Genomic DNA, 23640 nt, shown 5'->3' with positions numbered 1-23640 from the left:
AAGTGTTTTTCGCTCTAGGACGCATATTTAAGGAGATATGGGCAAAAGAAGGTGTTCATATAAAAATTTCAATTTTTTTAGGTTTTGGGTGGATTTTTCAATTTTTTGGGGGTGGTCACGAATTAAAGTCCTTTTCGCTCTAGGACGCATATTTAAGGAGATATGGGCAAAAGAAGTTTTTCATATAAAAATTTAAATTTTTTTAGGTTTTGGGTGGATTTTTCAATTTTTTGGGGGTGGTCACGAATTAAAGTCCTTTTCGCTCTAGGACGCATATTTAAGGAGATATGGGCAAAAGAAGTTTTTCGTATAAAAATTTAAATTTTTTTAGGTTTTGGGTGGATTTTTCAATTTTTTGGGGGTGGTCACGAATTAAAGTCCTTTTCGCTCTAGGACGCATATTTAAGGAGATATGGGCAAAAGAAGTTTTTCATATAAAAACTTCAATTTTTTTAGGTTTTGGGTGGATTTTTCAATTTTTTGGGGTGGTCACGAATTATAGTCCTTTTCGCTCTAGGACGCTTAGTTTAGGAGATATGGGCAAAAGAAGTTTTTCATATAAAAATTTCAATTTTTTTAGGTTTTGGGTGGATTTTTCAATTTTTTGGGGGTGGTCACGAATTAAAGTCCTTTTCGCTCTAGGACGCATATTTAAGGAGATATGGGCAAAAGAAGGTGTTCATATAAAAATTTCAATTTTTTTAGGTTTTGGGTGGATTTTTCAATTTTTTGGGGGTGGTCACGAATTAAAGTCCTTTTCGCTCTAGGACGCATATTTACGGAGATATGGGCAAAAGAAGTTTTTCGTATAAAAATTTCAATTTTTTTTAGGTTTTGGGTGGATTTTTCAATTTTTTGGGGGTGGTCACGAATTAAAGTCCTTTTCGCTCTAGGACGCATATTTAAGGAGATATGGGCAAAAGAAGTTTTTCATATAAAAATTTCAATTTTTTTAGGTTTTGGGTGGATTTTTCGCATATTTAAGGAGATATGGGCAAAAGAAGTTTTTCATATAAAAATTTCAATTTTTTTAGGTTTTGGGTGGATTTTTCAATTTTTTGGGGGTGGTCACGAATTAAAGTCCTTTTCGCTCTAGGACGCATATTTAAGGAGATATGGGCAAAAGAAGTTTTTCATATAAAAATTTAAATTTTTTTAGGTTTTGGATGGATTTTTCAATTTTTTGGGGGTGGTCACGAATTAAAGTCCTTTTCGCTCTAGGACGCATATTTAAGGAGATATGGGCAAAAGAAGTTTTTCGTATAAAAATTTAAATTTTTTTAGGTTTTGGGTGGATTTTTCAATTTTTTGGGGGTGGTCACGAATGAAAGTCCTTTTCGCTCTAGGACGCATATTTAAGGAGATATGGGCAAAAGAAGTTTTTCATATAAAAACTTCAATTTTTTTAGGTTTTGGGTGGATTTTTCAATTTTTTGGGGTGGTCACGAATTATAGTCCTTTTCGCTCTAGGACGCGTAGTTTAGGAGATATGGGCAAAAGAAGTTTTTCATATAAAAATTTCAATTTTTTTAGGTTTTGGGTGGATTTTTCAATTTTTTGGGGGTGGTCACGAATTAAAGTGTTTTTCGCTCTAGGACGCATATTTAAGGAGATATGGGCAAAAGAAGGTGTTCATATAAAAATTTCAATTTTTTTAGGTTTTGGGTGGATTTTTCAATTTTTTGGGGGTGGTCACGAATTAAAGTCCTTTTCGCTCTAGGACGCATATTTAAGGAGATATGGGCAAAAGAAGTTTTTCGTATAAAAATTTCAATTTTTTTTAGGTTTTGGGTGGATTTTTCAATTTTTTGGGGGTGGTCACGAATTAAAGTCCTTTTCGCTCTAGGACGCATATTTAAGGAGATATGGGCAAAAGAAGTTTTTCATATAAAAATTTCAATTGTTTTAGGTTTTGGGTGGATTTTTCGCATATTTAAGGAGATATGGGCAAAAGAAGTTTTTCATATAAAAATTTCAATTTTTTTAGGTTTTGGGTGGATTTTTCAATTTTTTGGGGGTGGTCACGAATTAAAGTCCTTTTCGCTCTAGGACGCATATTTAAGGAGATATGGGCAAAAGAAGTTTTTCATATAAAAATTTCAATTTTTTTAGGGTTTGGGTGGATTTTTCAATTTTTTGGGGGTGGTCACGAATTAAAGTCCTTTTCGCTCTAGGACGCATATTTAAGGAGATATGGGCAAAAGAAGTTTTTCATATAAAAATTTCAATTTTTTTAGGTTTTGGGTGGATTTTTCAATTTTTTGGGGGTGGTCACGAATTAAAGTCCTTTTCGCTCTAGGACGCTTAGTTTAGGAGATATGGGCAAAAGAAGGTTTTCATATAAAAATTTCAATTTTTTTAAGGTTTGGGTGGATTTTTCAATTTTTTGGGGGTGGTCACGAATTAAAGTCCTTTTCGCTATAAGACGCATATTTAAGGAGATATGGGCAAAAGAAGGTTTTCATATAAAAATTTCAATTTTTTTAAGGTTTGGGTGGATTTTTCAATTTTTTGGGGGTGTTCACGAATTAAAGTCCTTTTCGCTCTAGGACGCATATTTAAGGAGATATGGGCAAAAGAAGTTTTTCATATAAAAATTTCAATTTTTTTAGGTTTTGGGTGGATTTTTCAATTTTTTGGGGGTGGTCACGAATTAAAGTCCTTTTCGCTCTAGGACGCTTAGTTTAGGAGATATGGGCAAAAGAAGTTTTTCATATAAAAATTTCAATTTTTTTTAGGTTTTGGGTGGATTTTTAAATTTTTTGGGGGTGGTCACGAATTAAAGTCCTTTTCGCTCTAGGACGCATATTTAAAGAGATATGGGCAAAAGAAGTTTTTCATATAAAATTTCAATTTTTTTAGGTTTTGGGTGGATTTTTCAATTTTTTGGGGTGGTCACGAATTAAAGTCCTTTTCGCTCTAGGACGCATATTTAAGGAGATATGGGCAAAAGAAGGTTTTCATATAAAAATTTCAATTTTTTTAGGTTTTGGGTGGATTTTTCAATTTTTTGGGGGTGGTCACGAATTAAAGTCCTTTTCGCTCTAGGACGCATATTTAAGGAGATATGGGCAAAAGAAGTTTTTCATATAAAAATTTCAATTTTTTTAGGTTTTGGGTGGATTTTTCAATTTTTTGGGGGTGGTCACGAATTAAAGTCCTTTTCGCTCTAGGACGCTTAGTTTAGGAGATATGGGCAAAAGAAGTTTTTCATATAAAAATTTCAATTTTTTTAGGTTTTGGGTGGATTTTTCAATTTTTTGGGGGTGGTCACGAATTAAAGTCCTTTTCGCTCTAGGACGCATATTTAAGGAGATATGGGCAAAAGAAGTTTTTCATATAAAAATTTAAATTTTTTTAGGTTTTGGGTGGATTTTTAAATTTTTTGGGGGTGGTCACGAATTAAAGTCCTTTTCGCTCTAGGACGCATATTTAAGGAGATATGGGCAAAAGAAGTTTTTCATATAAAAATTTCAATTTTTTTAGGTTTTGGGTGGATTTTTCAATTTTTTGGGGGTGGTCACGAATTAAAGTCCTTTTCGCTCTAGGACGCTTAGTTTAGGAGATATGGGCAAAAGAAGTTTTTCATATAAAAATTTCAATTTTTTTAGGTTTTGGGTGGATTTTTCAATTTTTTGGGGGTGGTCACGAATTAAAGTCCTTTTCGCTCTAGGACGCATATTTAAGGAGATATGGGCAAAAGAAGTTTTTCATATAAAAATTTCAATTTTTTTAGGTTTTGGGTGGATTTTTCAATTTTTTGGGGGTGGTCACGAATTAAAGTCCTTTTCGCTCTAGGACGCATATTTAAGGAGATATGGGCAAAAGAAGTTTTTCATATAAAAACTTCAATTTTTTTAGGTTTTGGGTGGATTTTTCAATTTTTTGGGGGTGGTCACGAATTAAAGTCCTTTTCGCTCTAGGACGCATATTTAAGGAGATATGGGCAAAAGAAGTTTTTCATATAAAAACTTCAATTTTTTTAGGTTTTGGGTGGATTTTTCAATTTTTTGGGGTGGTCACGAATTATAGTCCTTTTCGCTCTAGGACGCGTAGTTTAGGAGATATGGGCAAAAGAAGTTTTTCATATAAAAATTTCAATTTTTTTAGGTTTTGGGTGGATTTTTCAATTTTTTGGGGGTGGTCACGAATTAAAGTGTTTTTCGCTCTAGGACGCATATTTAAGGAGATATGGGCAAAAGAAGGTGTTCATATAAAAATTTCAATTTTTTTAGGTTTTGGGTGGATTTTTCAATTTTTTGGGGGTGGTCACGAATTAAAGTCCTTTTCGCTCTAGGACGCATATTTAAGGAGATATGGGCAAAAGAAGTTTTTCGTATAAAAATTTCAATTTTTTTTAGGTTTTGGGTGGATTTTTCAATTTTTTGGGGGTGGTCACGAATTAAAGTCCTTTTCGCTCTAGGACGCATATTTAAGGAGATATGGGCAAAAGAAGTTTTTCATATAAAAATTTCAATTTTTTTAGGTTTTGGGTGGATTTTTCGCATATTTAAGGAGATATGGGCAAAAGAAGTTTTTCATATAAAAATTTCAATTTTTTTAGGTTTTGGGTGGATTTTTCAATTTTTTGGGGGTGGTCACGAATTAAAGTCCTTTTCGCTCTAGGACGCATATTTAAGGAGATATGGGCAAAAGAAGTTTTTCATATAAAAATTTCAATTTTTTTAGGGTTTGGGTGGATTTTTCAATTTTTTGGGGGTGGTCACGAATTAAAGTCCTTTTCGCTCTAGGACGCATATTTAAGGAGATATGGGCAAAAGAAGTTTTTCATATAAAAATTTAAATTTTTTTAGGTTTTGGGTGGATTTTTCAATTTTTTGGGGGTGGTCACGAATTAAAGTCCTTTTCGCTCTAGGACGCTTAGTTTAGGAGATATGGGCAAAAGAAGGTTTTCATATAAAAATTTCAATTTTTTTAAGGTTTGGGTGGATTTTTCAATTTTTTGGGGGTGGTCACGAATTAAAGTCCTTTTCGCTATAAGACGCATATTTAAGGAGATATGGGCAAAAGAAGGTTTTCATATAAAAATTTCAATTTTTTTAAGGTTTGGGTGGATTTTTCAATTTTTTGGGGGTGTTCACGAATTAAAGTCCTTTTCGCTCTAGGACGCATATTTAAGGAGATATGGGCAAAAGAAGTTTTTCATATAAAAATTTCAATTTTTTTAGGTTTTGGGTGGATTTTTCAATTTTTTGGGGGTGGTCACGAATTAAAGTCCTTTTCGCTCTAGGACGCTTAGTTTAGGAGATATGGGCAAAAGAAGTTTTTCATATAAAAATTTCAATTTTTTTTAGGTTTTGGGTGGATTTTTAAATTTTTTGGGGGTGGTCACGAATTAAAGTCCTTTTCGCTCTAGGACGCATATTTAAAGAGATATGGGCAAAAGAAGTTTTTCATATAAAATTTCAATTTTTTTAGGTTTTGGGTGGATTTTTCAATTTTTTGGGGTGGTCACGAATTAAAGTCCTTTTCGCTCTAGGACGCATATTTAAGGAGATATGGGCAAAAGAAGGTTTTCATATAAAAATTTCAATTTTTTTAGGTTTTGGGTGGATTTTTCAATTTTTTGGGGGTGGTCACGAATTAAAGTCCTTTTCGCTCTAGGACGCATATTTAAGGAGATATGGGCAAAAGAAGTTTTTCATATAAAAATTTCAATTTTTTTAGGTTTTGGGTGGATTTTTCAATTTTTTGGGGGTGGTCACGAATTAAAGTCCTTTTCGCTCTAGGACGCTTAGTTTAGGAGATATGGGCAAAAGAAGTTTTTCATATAAAAATTTCAATTTTTTTAGGTTTTGGGTGGATTTTTCAATTTTTTGGGGGTGGTCACGAATTAAAGTCCTTTTCGCTCTAGGACGCATATTTAAGGAGATATGGGCAAAAGAAGTTTTTCATATAAAAATTTAAATTTTTTTAGGTTTTGGGTGGATTTTTAAATTTTTTGGGGGTGGTCACGAATTAAAGTCCTTTTCGCTCTAGGACGCATATTTAAGGAGATATGGGCAAAAGAAGTTTTTCATATAAAAATTTCAATTTTTTTAGGTTTTGGGTGGATTTTTCAATTTTTTGGGGGTGGTCACGAATTAAAGTCCTTTTCGCTCTAGGACGCTTAGTTTAGGAGATATGGGCAAAAGAAGTTTTTCATATAAAAATTTCAATTTTTTTAGGTTTTGGGTGGATTTTTCAATTTTTTGGGGGTGGTCACGAATTAAAGTCCTTTTCGCTCTAGGACGCATATTTAAGGAGATATGGGCAAAAGAAGTTTTTCATATAAAAATTTCAATTTTTTTAGGTTTTGGGTGGATTTTTCAATTTTTTGGGGGTGGTCACGAATTAAAGTCCTTTTCGCTCTAGGACGCATATTTAAGGAGATATGGGCAAAAGAAGTTTTTCATATAAAAACTTCAATTTTTTTAGGTTTTGGGTGGATTTTTCAATTTTTTGGGGGTGGTCACGAATTAAAGTCCTTTTCGCTCTAGGACGCATATTTAAGGAGATATGGGCAAAAGAAGTTTTTCATATAAAAACTTCAATTTTTTTAGGTTTTGGGTGGATTTTTCAATTTTTTGGGGTGGTCACGAATTATAGTCCTTTTCGCTCTAGGACGCTTAGTTTAGGAGATATGGGCAAAAGAAGTTTTTCATATAAAAATTTCAATTTTTTTAGGTTTTGGGTGGATTTTTCAATTTTTTGGGGGTGGTCACGAATTAAAGTCCGTTTCGCTCTAGGACGCATATTTAAGGAGATATGGGCAAAAGAAGTTTTTCATATAAAAATTTCAATTTTTTTAGGTTTTGGGTGGATTTTTCAATTTTTTGGGGGTGGTCACGAATTAAAGTCCTTTTCGCTCTAGGACGCATATTTAAGGAGATATGGGCAAAAGAAGTTTTTCGTATAAAAATTTCAATTTTTTTTAGGTTTTGGGTGGATTTTTCAATTTTTTGGGGGTGGTCACGAATTAAAGTCCTTTTCGCTCTAGGACGCATATTTAAGGAGATATGGGCAAAAGAAGTTTTTCATATAAAAATTTCAATTTTTTTAGGTTTTGGGTGGATTTTTCAATTTTTTGGGGGTGGTCACGAATTAAAGTCCTTTTCGCTATAAGACGCATATTTAAGGAGATATGGGCAAAAGAAGTTTTTCATATAAAAATTTCAATTTTATTAGGTTTTGGGTGGATTTTTCAATTTTTTGGGGTGGTCACGAATTATAGTCCTTTTCGCTCTAGGACGCTTAGTTTAGGAGATATGGGCAAAAGAAGTTTTTCATATAAAAATTTCAATTTTTTTAGGTTTTGGGTGGATTTTTCAATTTTTTGGGGGTGGTCACGAATTAAAGTCCTTTTCGCTCTAGGACGCATATTTAAGGAGATATGGGCAAAAGAAGTTTTTCATATAAAAATTTCAATTTTTTTAGGTTTTGGGTGGATTTTTCAATTTTTTGGGGGTGGTCACGAATTAAAGTCCTTTTCGCTCTAGGACGCATATTTAAGGAGATATGGGCAAAAGAAGTTTTTCATATAAAAATTTCAATTTTTTTAGGTTTTGGGTGGATTTTTCAATTTTTTGGGGGTGGTCACGAATTAAAGTCCTTTTCGCTATAAGACGCATATTTAAGGAGATATGGGCAAAAGAAGGTTTTCATATAAAAATTTCAATTTTTTTAGGTTTTGGGTGGATTTTTCAATTGTTTGAGGGTGGTCACGAATTAAAGTCCTTTTCGCTCTAGGACGCATATTTAAGGAGATATGGGCAAAAGAAGTTTTTCATATAAAAATTTCAATTTTTTTAGGTTTTGGGTGGATTTTTCAATTTTTTGGGGGTGGTCACGAATTAAAGTCCTTTTCGCTCTAGGACGCATATTTAAAGAGATATGGGCAAAAGAAGTTTTTCATATAAAAATTTCAATTTTTTTAGGTTTTGGGTGGATTTTTCAATTTTTTGGGGTGGTCACGAATTAAAGTCCTTTTCGCTCTAGGACGCATATTTAAGGAGATATGGGCAAAAGAAGTTTTTCATATAAAAATTTCAATTTTTTTAGGTTTTGGGTGGATTTTTCAATTTTTTGGGGGTGGTCACGAATTAAAGTCCTTTTCGCTCTAGGACGCTTAGTTTAGGAGATATGGGCAAAAGAAGTTTTTCATATAAAAATTTCAATTTTTTTAGGTTTTGGGTGGATTTTTCAATTTTTTGGGGGTGGTCACGAATTAAAGTCCTTTTCGCTCTAGGACGCATATTTAAGGAGATATGGGCAAAAGAAGTTTTTCATATAAAAATTTCAATTTTTTAGGTTTTGGGTGGATTTTTCAATTTTTTGGGGGTGGTCACGAATTAAAGTCCTTTTCGCTCTAGGACGCATATTTAAGGAGATATGGGCAAAAGAAGTTTTTCATATAAAAACTTCAATTTTTTTAGGTTTTGGGTGGATTTTTCAATTTTTTGGGGGTGTTCACGAATTATAGTCCTTTTCGCTCTAGGACGCTTAGTTTAGGAGATATGGGCAAAAGAAGTTTTTCATATAAAAATTTCAATTTTTTTAGGTTTTGGGTGGATTTTTCAATTTTTTGGGGGTGGTCACGAATTAAAGTCCTTTTCGCTCTAGGACGCATATTTAAGGAGATATGGGCAAAAGAAGTTTTTCGTATAAAAATTTAATTTTTTTTAGGTTTTGGGTGGATTTTTCAATTTTTTGGGGGTGGTCACGAATTAAAGTCCTTTTCGCTATAAGACGCACATTTAAGGAGATATGGGCAAAAGAAGTTTTTCATATAAAAACTTCAATTTTTTTAGGTTTTGGGTGGATTTTTCAATTTTTTGGGGGGGGTCACGAATTATAGTCCTTTTCGCTCTAGGACGCTTAGTTTAGGAGATATGGGCAAAAGAAGTTTTTCATATAAAAATTTCAATTTTTTTAGGTTTTGGGTGGATTTTTCAATTTTTTGGGGGTGATTTTTAAATTTTTTGGGGGTGGTCACGAATTAAAGTCCTTTTCGCTCTAGGACGCATATTTAAGGAGATATGGGCAAAAGAAGTTTTTCATATAAAAATTTCAATTTTTTTAGGTTTTGGGTGGATTTTTCAATTTTTTGGGGGTGGTCACGAATTAAAGTCCTTTTCGCTCTAGGACGCATATTTAAGGAGATATGGGCAAAAGAAGTTTTTCATATAAAAATTTAAATTTTTTTAGGTTTTGGGTGGATTTTTCAATTTTTTGGGGGTGGTCACGAATTAAAGTCCTTTTCGCTATAAGACGCATATTTAAGGAGATATGGGCAAAAGAAGGTTTTCATATAAAAATTTCAATTTTTTTAGGTTTTGGGTGGATTTTTCAATTTTTTGGGGGTGGTCACGAATTAAAGTCCTTTTCGCTCTAGGACGCATATTTAAGGAGATATGGGCAAAAGAAGTTTTTCATATAAAAATTTCAATTTTTTTAGGTTTTGGGTGGATTTTTCAATTTTTTGGGGGTGGTCACGAATTAAAGTCCTTTTCGCTCTAGGACGCATATTTAAAGAGATATGGGCAAAAGAAGTTTTTCATATAAAAATTTCAATTTTTTTAGGTTTTGGGTGGATTTTTCAATTTTTTGGGGTGGTCACGAATTAAAATCCTTTTCGCTATAAGACGCATATTTAAGGAGATATGGGCAAAAGAAGGTTTTCATATAAAAATTTCAATTTTTTTAGGTTTTGGGTGGATTTTTCAATTTTTTGGGGGTGGTCACGAATTATAGTCCTTTTCGCTCTAGGACGCTTAGTTTAGGAGATATGGGCAAAAGAAGTTTTTCATATAAAAATTTCAATTTTTTTAGGTTTTGGGTGGATTTTTCAATTTTTTGGGGGTGGTCACGAATTAAAGTCCTTTTCGCTCTAGGACGCATATTTAAGGAGATATGGGCAAAAGAAGTTTTTCATATAAAAATTTCAATTTTTTAGGTTTTGGGTGGATTTTTCAATTTTTTGGGGGTGGTCACGAATTAAAGTCCTTTTCGCTCTAGGACGCATATTTAAGGAGATATGGGCAAAAGAAGTTTTTCATATAAAAACTTCAATTTTTTTAGGTTTTGGGTGGATTTTTCAATTTTTTGGGGGTGTTCACGAATTATAGTCCTTTTCGCTCTAGGACGCTTAGTTTAGGAGATATGGGCAAAAGAAGTTTTTCATATAAAAATTTCAATTTTTTTAGGTTTTGGGTGGATTTTTCAATTTTTTGGGGGTGGTCACGAATTAAAGTCCTTTTCGCTCTAGGACGCATATTTAAGGAGATATGGGCAAAAGAAGTTTTTCGTATAAAAATTTAATTTTTTTTAGGTTTTGGGTGGATTTTTCAATTTTTTGGGGGTGGTCACGAATTAAAGTCCTTTTCGCTCTAGGACGCATATTTAAGGAGATATGGGCAAAAGAAGTTTTTCATATAAAAACTTCAATTTTTTTAGGTTTTGGGTGGATTTTTCAATTTTTTTGGGGGGGGTCACGAATTATAGTCCTTTTCGCTCTAGGACGCTTAGTTTAGGAGATATGGGCAAAAGAAGTTTTTCATATAAAAATTTCAATTTTTTTAGGTTTTGGGTGGATTTTTGAATTTTTTGGGGGTGATTTTTAAATTTTTTGGGGGTGGTCACGAATTAAAGTCCTTTTCGCTCTAGGACGCATATTTAAGGAGATATGGGCAAAAGAAGTTTTTCATATAAAAATTTCAATTTTTTTAGGTTTTGGGTGGATTTTTCAATTTTTTGGGGGTGGTCACGAATTAAAGTCCTTTTCGCTCTAGGACGCATATTTAAGGAGATATGGGCAAAAGAAGGCGTTCATATAAAAATTTAAATTTTTTTAGGTTTTGGATGGATTTTTCAATTTTTTGGGGGGGGTCACGAATTATAGTCCTTTTCGCTCTAGGACGCTTAGTTTAGGAGATATGGGCAAAAGAAGTTTTTCATATAAAAATTTCAATTTTTTTAGGTTTTGGGTGGATTTTTGAATTTTTTGGGGGTGATTTTTCAATTTTTTGGGGGGGGGTCACGAATTATAGTCCTTTTCGCTCTAGGACGCTTAGTTTAGGAGATATGGGCAAAAGAAGTTTTTCATATAAAAATTTCAATTTTTTAGGTTTTGGGTGGATTTTTCAATTTTTTGGGGGTGGTCACGAATTAAAGTCCTTTTCGCTCTAGGACGCATATTTAAGGAGATATGGGCAAAAGAAGGCGTTCATATAAAAATTTAAATTTTTTTAGGTTTTGAGTGGATTTTTCAATTTTTTGGGGGTGGTCACGAATTAAAGTCCTTTTCGCTCTAGGACGCATATTTAAGGAGATATGGGCAAAAGAAGTTTTTCGTATAAAAATTTCAATTTTTTTTAGGTTTTGGGTGGATTTTTCAATTTTTTGGGGGTGGTCACGAATTAAAGTCCTTTTCGCTCTAGGACGCATATTTAAGGAGATATGGGCAAAAGAAGTTTTTCATATAAAAATTTCAATTTTTTTAGGTTTTGGGTGGATTTTTCAATTTTTTGGGGGTGGTCACGAATTAAAGTCCTTTTCGCTCTAGGACGCATATTTAAGGAGATATGGGCAAAAGAAGTTTTTCATATAAAAATTTAAATTTTTTTAGGTTTTGGGTGGATTTTTCAATTTTTTGGGGGTGGTCACGAATTAAAGTCCTTTTCGCTATAAGACGCATATTTAAGAAGATATGGGCAAAAGAAGTTTTTCGTATAAAAATTTCAATTTTTTAGGTTTTGGGTGGATTTTTCAATTTTTTGGGGGTGGTCACGAATTAAAGTCCTTTTCGCTCTAGGACGCTTAGCTTAGGAGATATGGGCAAAAGAAGTTTTTCATATAAAAATTTCAATTTTTTTAGGTTTTGGGCGGATTTTTAATTTTTTTGGGGTGGTCACGAATTAAAGTCCTTTTCGCTCTAGGACGCATATTTAAGGAGATATGGGCAAAAGAAGTTTTTCATATAAAAATTTCATTTTTTTAGGTTTTGGGTGGATTTTTCAATTTTTTGGGGGTGGTCACGAATTAAAGTCCTTTTCGCTCTAGGACGCATATTTAAGGAGATATGGGCAAAAGAAGTTTTTCATATAAAAATTTCAATTTTTTTAGGTTTTGGGTGGATTTTTCAATTTTTTGGGGGTGGTCACGAATTAAAGTCCTTTTCGCTCTAGGACGCATATTTAAGGAGATATGGGCAAAAGAAGTTTTTCATATAAAAACTTCAATTTTTTAGGTTTTGGGTGGATTTTTCAATTTTTTGGGGGCGGTCACGAATTAAAGTCCTTTTCGCTCTAGGACGCATATTTAAGGAGATATGGGCAAAAGAAGTTTTTCATATAAAAATTTCAATTTTTTTAGGTTTTGGGTGGATTTTTCAATTTTTTGGGGGTGGTCACGAATTAAAGTCCTTTTCGCTCTAGGACGCATATTTAAAGAGATATGGGCAAAAGAAGTTTTTCATATAAAATTTCAATTTTTTTAGGTTTTGGGTGGATTTTTCAATTTTTTGGGGTGGTCACGAATTAAAGTGTTTTTCGCTCTAGGACGCATATTTAAGGAGATATGGGCAAAAGAAGGTGTTCATATAAAAATTTCAATTTTTTTAGGTTTTGGGTGGATTTTTCAATTTTTTGGGGGTGGTCACGAATTAAAGTCCTTTTCGCTCTAGGACGCATATTTAAGGAGATATGGGCAAAAGAAGTTTTTCGTATAAAAATTTCAATTTTTTTTAGGTTTTGGGTGGATTTTTCAATTTTTTGGGGGTGGTCACGAATTAAAGTCCTTTTCGCTCTAGGACGCATATTTAAGGAGATATGGGCAAAAGAAGTTTTTCATATAAAAATTTCAATTTTTTTAGGTTTTGGTGGATTTTTCGCATATTTAAGGAGATATGGGCAAAAGAAGTTTTTCATATAAAAATTTCAATTTTTTTTAGGTTTTGGGTGGATTTTTCAATTTTTTGGGGCTGGTCACGAATTAAAGTCCTTTTCGCTCTAGGACGCATATTTAAGGAGATATGGGCAAAAGAAGTTTTTCATATAAAAATTTCAATTTTTTTAGGGTTTGGGTGGATTTTTCAATTTTTTGGGGGTGGTCACGAATTAAAGTCCTTTTCGCTCTAGGACGCATATTTAAGGAGATATGGGCAAAAGAAGTTTTTCATATAAAAATTTAAATTTTTTTAGGTTTTGGGTGGATTTTTCAATTTTTTGGGGGTGGTCACGAATTAAAGTCCTTTTCGCTCTAGGACGCTTAGTTTAGGAGATATGGGCAAAAGAAGGTTTTCATATAAAAATTTCAATTTTTTTAAGGTTTGGGTGGATTTTTCAATTTTTTGGGGGTGGTCACGAATTAAAGTCCTTTTCGCTCTAGGACGCTTAGTTTAGGAGATATGGGCAAAAGAAGTTTTTCATATAAAAATTTCAATTTTTTTTAGGTTTTGGGTGGATTTTTCAATTTTTTGGGGGTGGTCACGAATTAAAGTCCTTTTCGCTCTAGGACGCATATTTAAAGAGATATGGGCAAAAGAAGTTTTTCATATAAAATTTCAATTTTTTTAGGTTTTTGGTGGATTTTTCAATTTTTTGGGGTGGTCACGAATTAAAGTCCTTTTCGCTCTAGGACGCATATTTAAGGAGATATGGGCAAAAGAAGGTTTTCATATAAAAATTTCAATTTTTTTAGGTTTTGGGTGGATTTTTCAATTTTTTGGGGGTGGTCACGAATTAAAGTCCTTTTCGCTCTAGGACGCATATTTAAGGAGATATGGGCAAAAGAAGTTTTTCATATAAAAATTTAAATTTTTTTAGGTTTTGGGTGGATTTTTCAATTTTTTGGGGGTGGTCACGAATTATAGTCCTTTTCGCTCTAGGACGCTTAGTTTAGGAGATATGGGCAAAAGAAGTTTTTCATATAAAAATTTCAATTTTTTTAGGTTTTGAGTGGATTTTTCAATTTTTTGGGGGTGGTCACGAATTAAAGTCCTTTTCGCTCTAGGACGCATATTTAAGGAGATATGGGCAAAAGAAGTTTTTCGTATAAAAATTTAAATTTTTTTAGGTTTTGGGTGGATTTTTCAATTTTTTGGGGGTGGTCACGAATTAAAGTCCTTTTCGCTCTAGGACGCATATTTAAGGAGATATGGGCAAAAGAAGTTTTTCATATAAAAACTTCAATTTTTTTAGGTTTTGGGTGGATTTTTCAATTTTTTGGGGTGGTCACGAATTATAGTCCTTTTCGCTCTAGGACGCTTAGTTTAGGAGATATGGGCAAAAGAAGTTTTTCATATAAAAATTTCAATTTTTTTAGGTTTTGGGTGGATTTTTCAATTTTTTGGGGGTGGTCACGAATTAAAGTCCGTTTCGCTCTAGGACGCATATTTAAGGAGATATGGGCAAAAGAAGTTTTTCATATAAAAATTTCAATTTTTTTAGGTTTTGGGTGGATTTTTCAATTTTTTGGGGGTGGTCACGAATTAAAGTCCTTTTCGCTCTAGGACGCATATTTAAGGAGATATGGGCAAAAGAAGTTTTTCGTATAAAAATTTCAATTTTTTTTAGGTTTTGGGTGGATTTTTCAATTTTTTGGGGGTGGTCACGAATTAAAGTCCTTTTCGCTCTAGGACGCATATTTAAGGAGATATGGGCAAAAGAAGTTTTTCATATAAAAATTTCAATTTTTTTAGGTTTTGGGTGGATTTTTCAATTTTTTGGGGGTGGTCACGAATTAAAGTCCTTTTCGCTATAAGACGCATATTTAAGGAGATATGGGCAAAAGAAGTTTTTCATATAAAAATTTCAATTTTATTAGGTTTTGGGTGGATTTTTCAATTTTTTGGGGTGGTCACGAATTATAGTCCTTTTCGCTCTAGGACGCTTAGTTTAGGAGATATGGGCAAAAGAAGTTTTTCATATAAAAATTTCAATTTTTTTAGGTTTTGGGTGGATTTTTCAATTTTTTGGGGGTGGTCACGAATTAAAGTCCTTTTCGCTCTAGGACGCATATTTAAGGAGATATGGGCAAAAGAAGTTTTTCATATAAAAATTTCAATTTTTTTAGGTTTTGGGTGGATTTTTCAATTTTTTGGGGGTGGTCACGAATTAAAGTCCTTTTCGCTCTAGGACGCATATTTAAGGAGATATGGGCAAAAGAAGTTTTTCATATAAAAATTTCAATTTTTTTAGGTTTTGGGTGGATTTTTCAATTTTTTGGGGGTGGTCACGAATTAAAGTCCTTTTCGCTATAAGACGCATATTTAAGGAGATATGGGCAAAAGAAGGTTTTCATATAAAAATTTCAATTTTTTTAGGTTTTGGGTGGATTTTTCAATTTTTTGGGGGTGGTCACGAATTAAAGTCCTTTTCGCTCTAGGACGCATATTTAAGGAGATATGGGCAAAAGAAGTTTTTCATATAAAAATTTCAATTTTTTTAGGTTTTGGGTGGATTTTTCAATTTTTTGGGGGTGGTCACGAATTAAAGTCCTTTTCGCTCTAGGACGCTTAGTTTAGGAGATATGGGCAAAAGAAGTTTTTCATATAAAAATTTCAATTTTTTTAGGTTTTGGGTGGATTTTTCAATTTTTTGGGGGTGGTCACGAATTAAAGTCCTTTTCGCTCTAGGACGCATATTTAAGGAGATATGGGCAAAAGAAGTTTTTCATATAAAAATTTCAATTTTTTAGGTTTTGGGTGGATTTTTCAATTTTTTGGGGGTGGTCACGAATTAAAGTCCTTTTCGCTCTAGGACGCATATTTAAGGAGATATGGGCAAAAGAAGTTTTTCATATAAAAACTTCAATTTTTTTAGGTTTTGGGTGGATTTTTCAATTTTTTGGGGGTGTTCACGAATTATAGTCCTTTTCGCTCTAGGACGCTTAGTTTAGGAGATATGGGCAAAAGAAGTTTTTCATATAAAAATTTCAATTTTTTTAGGTTTTGGGTGGATTTTTCAATTTTTTGGGGGTGGTCACGAATTAAAGTCCTTTTCGCTCTAGGACGCATATTTAAGGAGATATGGGCAAAAGAAGTTTTTCGTATAAAAATTTAATTTTTTTTAGGTTTTGGGTGGATTTTTCAATTTTTTGGGGGTGGTCACGAATTAAAGTCCTTTTCGCTATAAGACGCACATTTAAGGAGATATGGGCAAAAGAAGTTTTTCATATAAAAACTTCAATTTTTTTAGGTTTTGGGTGGATTTTTCAATTTTTTGGGGGGGGTCACGAATTATAGTCCTTTTCGCTCTAGGACGCTTAGTTTAGGAGATATGGGCAAAAGAAGTTTTTCATATAAAAATTTCAATTTTTTTAGGTTTTGGGTGGATTTTTCAATTTTTTGGGGGTGATTTTTAAATTTTTTGGGGGTGGTCACGAATTAAAGTCCTTTTCGCTCTAGGACGCATATTTAAGGAGATATGGGCAAAAGAAGTTTTTCATATAAAAATTTCAATTTTTTTAGGTTTTGGGTGGATTTTTCAATTTTTTGGGGGTGGTCACGAATTAAAGTCCTTTTCGCTCTAGGACGCATATTTAAGGAGATATGGGCAAAAGAAGTTTTTCATATAAAAATTTAAATTTTTTTAGGTTTTGGGTGGATTTTTCAATTTTTTGGGGGTGGTCACGAATTAAAGTCCTTTTCGCTATAAGACGCATATTTAAGGAGATATGGGCAAAAGAAGGTTTTCATATAAAAATTTCAATTTTTTTAGGTTTTGGGTGGATTTTTCAATTTTTTGGGGGTGGTCACGAATTAAAGTCCTTTTCGCTCTAGGACGCATATTTAAGGAGATATGGGCAAAAGAAGTTTTTCATATAAAAATTTCAATTTTTTTAGGTTTTGGGTGGATTTTTCAATTTTTTGGGGGTGGTCACGAATTAAAGTCCTTTTCGCTCTAGGACGCATATTTAAAGAGATATGGGCAAAAGAAGTTTTTCATATAAAAATTTCAATTTTTTTAGGTTTTGGGTGGATTTTTCAATTTTTTGGGGTGGTCACGAATTAAAGTCCTTTTCGCTCTAGGACGCATATTTAAGGAGATATGGGCAAAAGAAGTTTTTCATATAAAAATTTCATTTTTTTAGGTTTTGGGTGGATTTTTCAATTTTTTGGGGGTGGTCACGAATTAAAGTCCTTTTCGCTCTAGGACGCATATTTAAGGAGATATGGGCAAAAGAAGTTTTTCATATAAAAATTTCAATTTTTTTAGGTTTTGGGTGGATTTTTAATTTTTTTGGGGTGGTCACGAATTAAAGTCCTTTTCGCTCTAGGACGCTTAGCTTAGGAGATATGGGCAAAAGAAGTTTTTCATATAAAAATTTCAATTTTTTTAGGTTTTGGGCGGATTTTTAATTTTTTTGGGGTGGTCACGAATTAAAGTCCTTTTCGCTCTAGGACGCATATTTAAGGAGATATGGGCAAAAGAAGTTTTTCATATAAAAATTTCATTTTTTTAGGTTTTGGGTGGATTTTTCAATTTTTTGGGGGTGGTCACGAATTAAAGTCCTTTTCGCTCTAGGACGCATATTTAAGGAGATATGGGCAAAAGAAGTTTTTCATATAAAAATTTCAATTTTTTTAGGTTTTGGGTGGATTTTTCAATTTTTTGGGGGTGGTCACGAATTAAAGTCCTTTTCGCTCTAGGACGCATATTTAAGGAGATATGGGCAAAAGAAGTTTTTCATATAAAAACTTCAATTTTTTAGGTTTTGGGTGGATTTTTCAATTTTTTGGGGGCGGTCACGAATTAAAGTCCTTTTCGCTCTAGGACGCATATTTAAGGAGATATGGGCAAAAGAAGTTTTTCATATAAAAATTTCAATTTTTTTAGGTTTTGGGTGGATTTTTCAATTTTTTGGGGGTGGTCACGAATTAAAGTCCTTTTCGCTCTAGGACGCATATTTAAAGAGATATGGGCAAAAGAAGTTTTTCATATAAAATTTCAATTTTTTTAGGTTTTGGGTGGATTTTTCAATTTTTTGGGGTGGTCACGAATTAAAGTGTTTTTCGCTCTAGGACGCATATTTAAGGAGATATGGGCAAAAGAAGGTGTTCATATAAAAATTTCAATTTTTTTAGGTTTTGGGTGGATTTTTCAATTTTTTGGGGGTGGTCACGAATTAAAGTCCTTTTCGCTCTAGGACGCATATTTAAGGAGATATGGGCAAAAGAAGTTTTTCGTATAAAAATTTCAATTTTTTTTAGGTTTTGGGTGGATTTTTCAATTTTTTGGGGGTGGTCACGAATTAAAGTCCTTTTCGCTCTAGGACGCATATTTAAGGAGATATGGGCAAAAGAAGTTTTTCATATAAAAATTTCAATTTTTTTAGGTTTTGGTGGATTTTTCGCATATTTAAGGAGATATGGGCAAAAGAAGTTTTTCATATAAAAATTTCAATTTTTTTTAGGTTTTGGGTGGATTTTTCAATTTTTTGGGGCTGGTCACGAATTAAAGTCCTTTTCGCTCTAGGACGCATATTTAAGGAGATATGGGCAAAAGAAGTTTTTCATATAAAAATTTCAATTTTTTTAGGGTTTGGGTGGATTTTTCAATTTTTTGGGGGTGGTCACGAATTAAAGTCCTTTTCGCTCTAGGACGCATATTTAAGGAGATATGGGCAAAAGAAGTTTTTCATATAAAAATTTAAATTTTTTTAGGTTTTGGGTGGATTTTTCAATTTTTTGGGGGTGGTCACGAATTAAAGTCCTTTTCGCTCTAGGACGCTTAGTTTAGGAGATATGGGCAAAAGAAGGTTTTCATATAAAAATTTCAATTTTTTTAAGGTTTGGGTGGATTTTTCAATTTTTTGGGGGTGGTCACGAATTAAAGTCCTTTTCGCTCTAGGACGCTTAGTTTAGGAGATATGGGCAAAAGAAGTTTTTCATATAAAAATTTCAATTTTTTTTAGGTTTTGGGTGGATTTTTCAATTTTTTGGGGGTGGTCACGAATTAAAGTCCTTTTCGCTCTAGGACGCATATTTAAAGAGATATGGGCAAAAGAAGTTTTTCATATAAAATTTCAATTTTTTTAGGTTTTTGGTGGATTTTTCAATTTTTTGGGGTGGTCACGAATTAAAGTCCTTTTCGCTCTAGGACGCATATTTAAGGAGATATGGGCAAAAGAAGGTTTTCATATAAAAATTTCAATTTTTTTAGGTTTTGGGTGGATTTTTCAATTTTTTGGGGGTGGTCACGAATTAAAGTCCTTTTCGCTCTAGGACGCATATTTAAGGAGATATGGGCAAAAGAAGTTTTTCATATAAAAATTTAAATTTTTTTAGGTTTTGGGTGGATTTTTCAATTTTTTGGGGGTGGTCACGAATTATAGTCCTTTTCGCTCTAGGACGCTTAGTTTAGGAGATATGGGCAAAAGAAGTTTTTCATATAAAAATTTCAATTTTTTTAGGTTTTGAGTGGATTTTTCAATTTTTTGGGGGTGGTCACGAATTAAAGTCCTTTTCGCTCTAGGACGCATATTTAAGGAGATATGGGCAAAAGAAGTTTTTCGTATAAAAATTTAAATTTTTTTAGGTTTTGGGTGGATTTTTCAATTTTTTGGGGGTGGTCACGAATTAAAGTCCTTTTCGCTCTAGGACGCATATTTAAGGAGATATGGGCAAAAGAAGTTTTTCATATAAAAACTTCAATTTTTTTAGGTTTTGGGTGGATTTTTCAATTTTTTGGGGTGGTCACGAATTATAGTCCTTTTCGCTCTAGGACGCTTAGTTTAGGAGATATGGGCAAAAGAAGTTTTTCATATAAAAATTTCAATTTTTTTAGGTTTTGGGTGGATTTTTCAATTTTTTGGGGGTGGTCACGAATTAAAGTCCGTTTCGCTCTAGGACGCATATTTAAGGAGATATGGGCAAAAGAAGTTTTTCATATAAAAATTTCAATTTTTTTAGGTTTTGGGTGGATTTTTCAATTTTTTGGGGGTGGTCACGAATTAAAGTCCTTTTCGCTCTAGGACGCATATTTAAGGAGATATGGGCAAAAGAAGTTTTTCGTATAAAAATTTCAATTTTTTTTAGGTTTTGGGTGGATTTTTCAATTTTTTGGGGGTGGTCACGAATTAAAGTCCTTTTCGCTCTAGGACGCATATTTAAGGAGATATGGGCAAAAGAAGTTTTTCATATAAAAATTTCAATTTTTTTAGGTTTTGGGTGGATTTTTCAATTTTTTGGGGGTGGTCACGAATTAAAGTCCTTTTCGCTATAAGACGCATATTTAAGGAGATATGGGCAAAAGAAGTTTTTCATATAAAAATTTCAATTTTATTAGGTTTTGGGTGGATTTTTCAATTTTTTGGGGTGGTCACGAATTATAGTCCTTTTCGCTCTAGGACGCTTAGTTTAGGAGATATGGGCAAAAGAAGTTTTTCATTTAAAAATTTCAATTTTTTTAGGTTTTGGGTGGATTTTTCAATTTTTTGGGGGTGGTCACGAATTAAAGTCCTTTTCGCTCTAGGACGCATATTTAAGGAGATATGGGCAAAAGAAGTTTTTCATATAAAAATTTCAATTTTTTTAGGTTTTGGGTGGATTTTTCAATTTTTTGGGGGTGGTCACGAATTAAAGTCCTTTTCGCTCTAGGACGCATATTTAAGGAGATATGGGCAAAAGAAGTTTTTCATATAAAAATTTCAATTTTTTTAGGTTTTGGGTGGATTTTTCAATTTTTTGGGGGTGGTCACGAATTAAAGTCCTTTTCGCTATAAGACGCATATTTAAGGAGATATGGGCAAAAGAAGGTTTTCATATAAAAATTTCAATTTTTTTAGGTTTTGGGTGGATTTTTCAATTTTTTGGGGGTGGTCACGAATTAAAGTCCTTTTCGCTCTAGGACGCATATTTAAGGAGATATGGGCAAAAGAAGTTTTTCATATAAAAATTTCAATTTTTTTAGGTTTTGGGTGGATTTTTCAATTTTTTGGGGGTGGTCACGAATTAAAGTCCTTTTCGCTCTAGGACGCTTAGTTTAGGAGATATGGGCAAAAGAAGTTTTTCATATAAAAATTTCAATTTTTTTAGGTTTTGGGTGGATTTTTCAATTTTTTGGGGGTGGTCACGAATTAAAGTCCTTTTCGCTCTAGGACGCATATTTAAGGAGATATGGGCAAAAGAAGTTTTTCATATAAAAATTTCAATTTTTTAGGTTTTGGGTGGATTTTTCAATTTTTTTGGGGGTGGTCACGAATTAAAGTCCTTTTCGCTCTAGGACGCATATTTAAGGAGATATGGGCAAAAGAAGTTTTTCATATAAAAACTTCAATTTTTTTAGGTTTTGGGTGGATTTTTCAATTTTTTGGGGGTGTTCACGAATTATAGTCCTTTTCGCTCTAGGACGCTTAGTTTAGGAGATATGGGCAAAAGAAGTTTTTCATATAAAAATTTCAATTTTTTTAGGTTTTGGGTGGATTTTTCAATTTTTTGGGGGTGGTCACGAATTAAAGTCCTTTTCGCTCTAGGACGCATATTTAAGGAGATATGGGCAAAAGAAGTTTTTCATATAAAAATTTCAATTTTTTTAGGTTTTGGGTGGATTTTTCAATTTTTTGGGGGTGGTCACGAATTAAAGTCCTTTTCGCTCTAGGACGCATATTTAAGGAGATATGGGCAAAAGAAGTTTTTCATATAAAAATTTAAATTTTTTTAGGTTTTGGGTGGATTTTTCAATTTTTTGGGGGTGGTCACGAATTAAAGTCCTTTTCGCTATAAGACGCATATTTAAGGAGATATGGGCAAAAGAAGGTTTTCATATAAAAATTTCAATTTTTTTAGGTTTTGGGTGGATTTTTCAATTTTTTGGGGGTGGTCACGAATTAAAGTCCTTTTCGCTCTAGGACGCATATTTAAGGAGATATGGGCAAAAGAAGTTTTTCATATAAAAATTTCAATTTTTTTAGGTTTTGGGTGGATTTTTCAATTTTTTGGGGGTGGTCACGAATTAAAGTCCTTTTCGCTCTAGGACGCATATTTAAAGAGATATGGGCAAAAGAAGTTTTTCATATAAAAATTTCAATTTTTTTAGGTTTTGGGTGGATTTTTCAATTTTTTGGGGTGGTCACGAATTAAAATCCTTTTCGCTCTAGGACGCATATTTAAGGAGATATGGGCAAACGAAGGTTTTCATATAAAAATTTAAATTTTTTTAGGTTTTGGGTGGATTTTTCAATTTTTTGGGGGTGGTCACGAATTAAAGTCCTTTTCGCTCTAGGACGCATATTTAAGGAGATATGGGCAAAAGAAGTTTTTCATATAAAAATTTCAATTTTTTTAGGTTTTGGGTGGATTTTTCAATTTTTTGGGGGTGGTCACGAATTATAGTCCTTTTCGCTCTAGGACGCTTAGTTTAGGAGATATGGGCAAAAGAAGTTTTTCATATAAAAATTTCAATTTTTTTAGGTTTTGGGTGGATTTTTCAATTTTTTGGGGGTGGTCACGAATTAAAGTCCTTTTCGCTCTAGGACGCATATTTAAGGAGATATGGGCAAAAGAAGTTTTTCATATAAAAATTTCAATTTTTTAGGTTTTGGGTGGATTTTTCAATTTTTTGGGGGTGGTCACGAATTAAAGTCCTTTTCGCTCTAGGACGCATATTTAAGGAGATATGGGCAAAAGAAGTTTTTCATATAAAAACTTCAATTTTTTTAGGTTTTGGGTGGATTTTTCAATTTTTTGGGGGTGTTCACGAATTATAGTCCTTTTCGCTCTAGGACGCTTAGTTTAGGAGATATGGGCAAAAGAAGTTTTTCATATAAAAATTTCAATTTTTTTAGGTTTTGGGTGGATTTTTCAATTTTTTGGGGGTGGTCACGAATTAAAGTCCTTTTCGCTCTAGGACGCATATTTAAGGAGATATGGGCAAAAGAAGTTTTTCGTATAAAAATTTAATTTTTTTTAGGTTTTGGGTGGATTTTTCAATTTTTTGGGGGTGGTCACGAATTAAAGTCCTTTTCGCTCTAGGACGCATATTTAAGGAGATATGGGCAAAAGAAGTTTTTCATATAAAAACTTCAATTTTTTTAGGTTTTGGGTGGATTTTTCAATTTTTTGGGGGGGGTCACGAATTATAGTCCTTTTCGCTCTAGGACGCTTAGTTTAGGAGATATGGGCAAACGAAGTTTTTCATATAAAAATTTCAATTTTTTTAGGTTTTGGGTGGATTTTTGAATTTTTTGGGGGTGATTTTTAAATTTTTTGGGGGTGGTCACGAATTAAAGTCCTTTTCGCTCTAGGACGCATATTTAAGGAGATATGGGCAAAAGAAGTTTTTCATATAAAAATTTCAATTTTTTTAGGTTTTGGGTGGATTTTTCAATTTTTTGGGGGGGGTCACGAATTATAGTCCTTTTCGCTCTAGGACGCTTAGTTTAGGAGATATGGGCAAAAGAAGTTTTTCATATAAAAATTTCAATTTTTTAGGTTTTGGGTGGATTTTTCAATTTTTTGGGGGTGGTCACGAATTAAAGTCCTTTTCGCTCTAGGACGCATATTTAAGGAGATATGGGCAAAAGAAGGCGTTCATATAAAAATTTAAATTTTTTTAGGTTTTGGGTGGATTTTTCAATTTTTTGGGGGTGGTCACGAATTAAAGTCCTTTTCGCTCTAGGACGCATATTTAAGGAGATATG

The sequence above is a fragment of the Haematobia irritans genome, chromosome 3 (assembly GCF_050003625.1).
Source record: "Haematobia irritans isolate KBUSLIRL chromosome 3, ASM5000362v1, whole genome shotgun sequence".
Taxonomy (NCBI): domain Eukaryota; kingdom Metazoa; phylum Arthropoda; class Insecta; order Diptera; family Muscidae; genus Haematobia; species Haematobia irritans.
Note: the sequence above shows the minus strand (reverse complement) of the source record.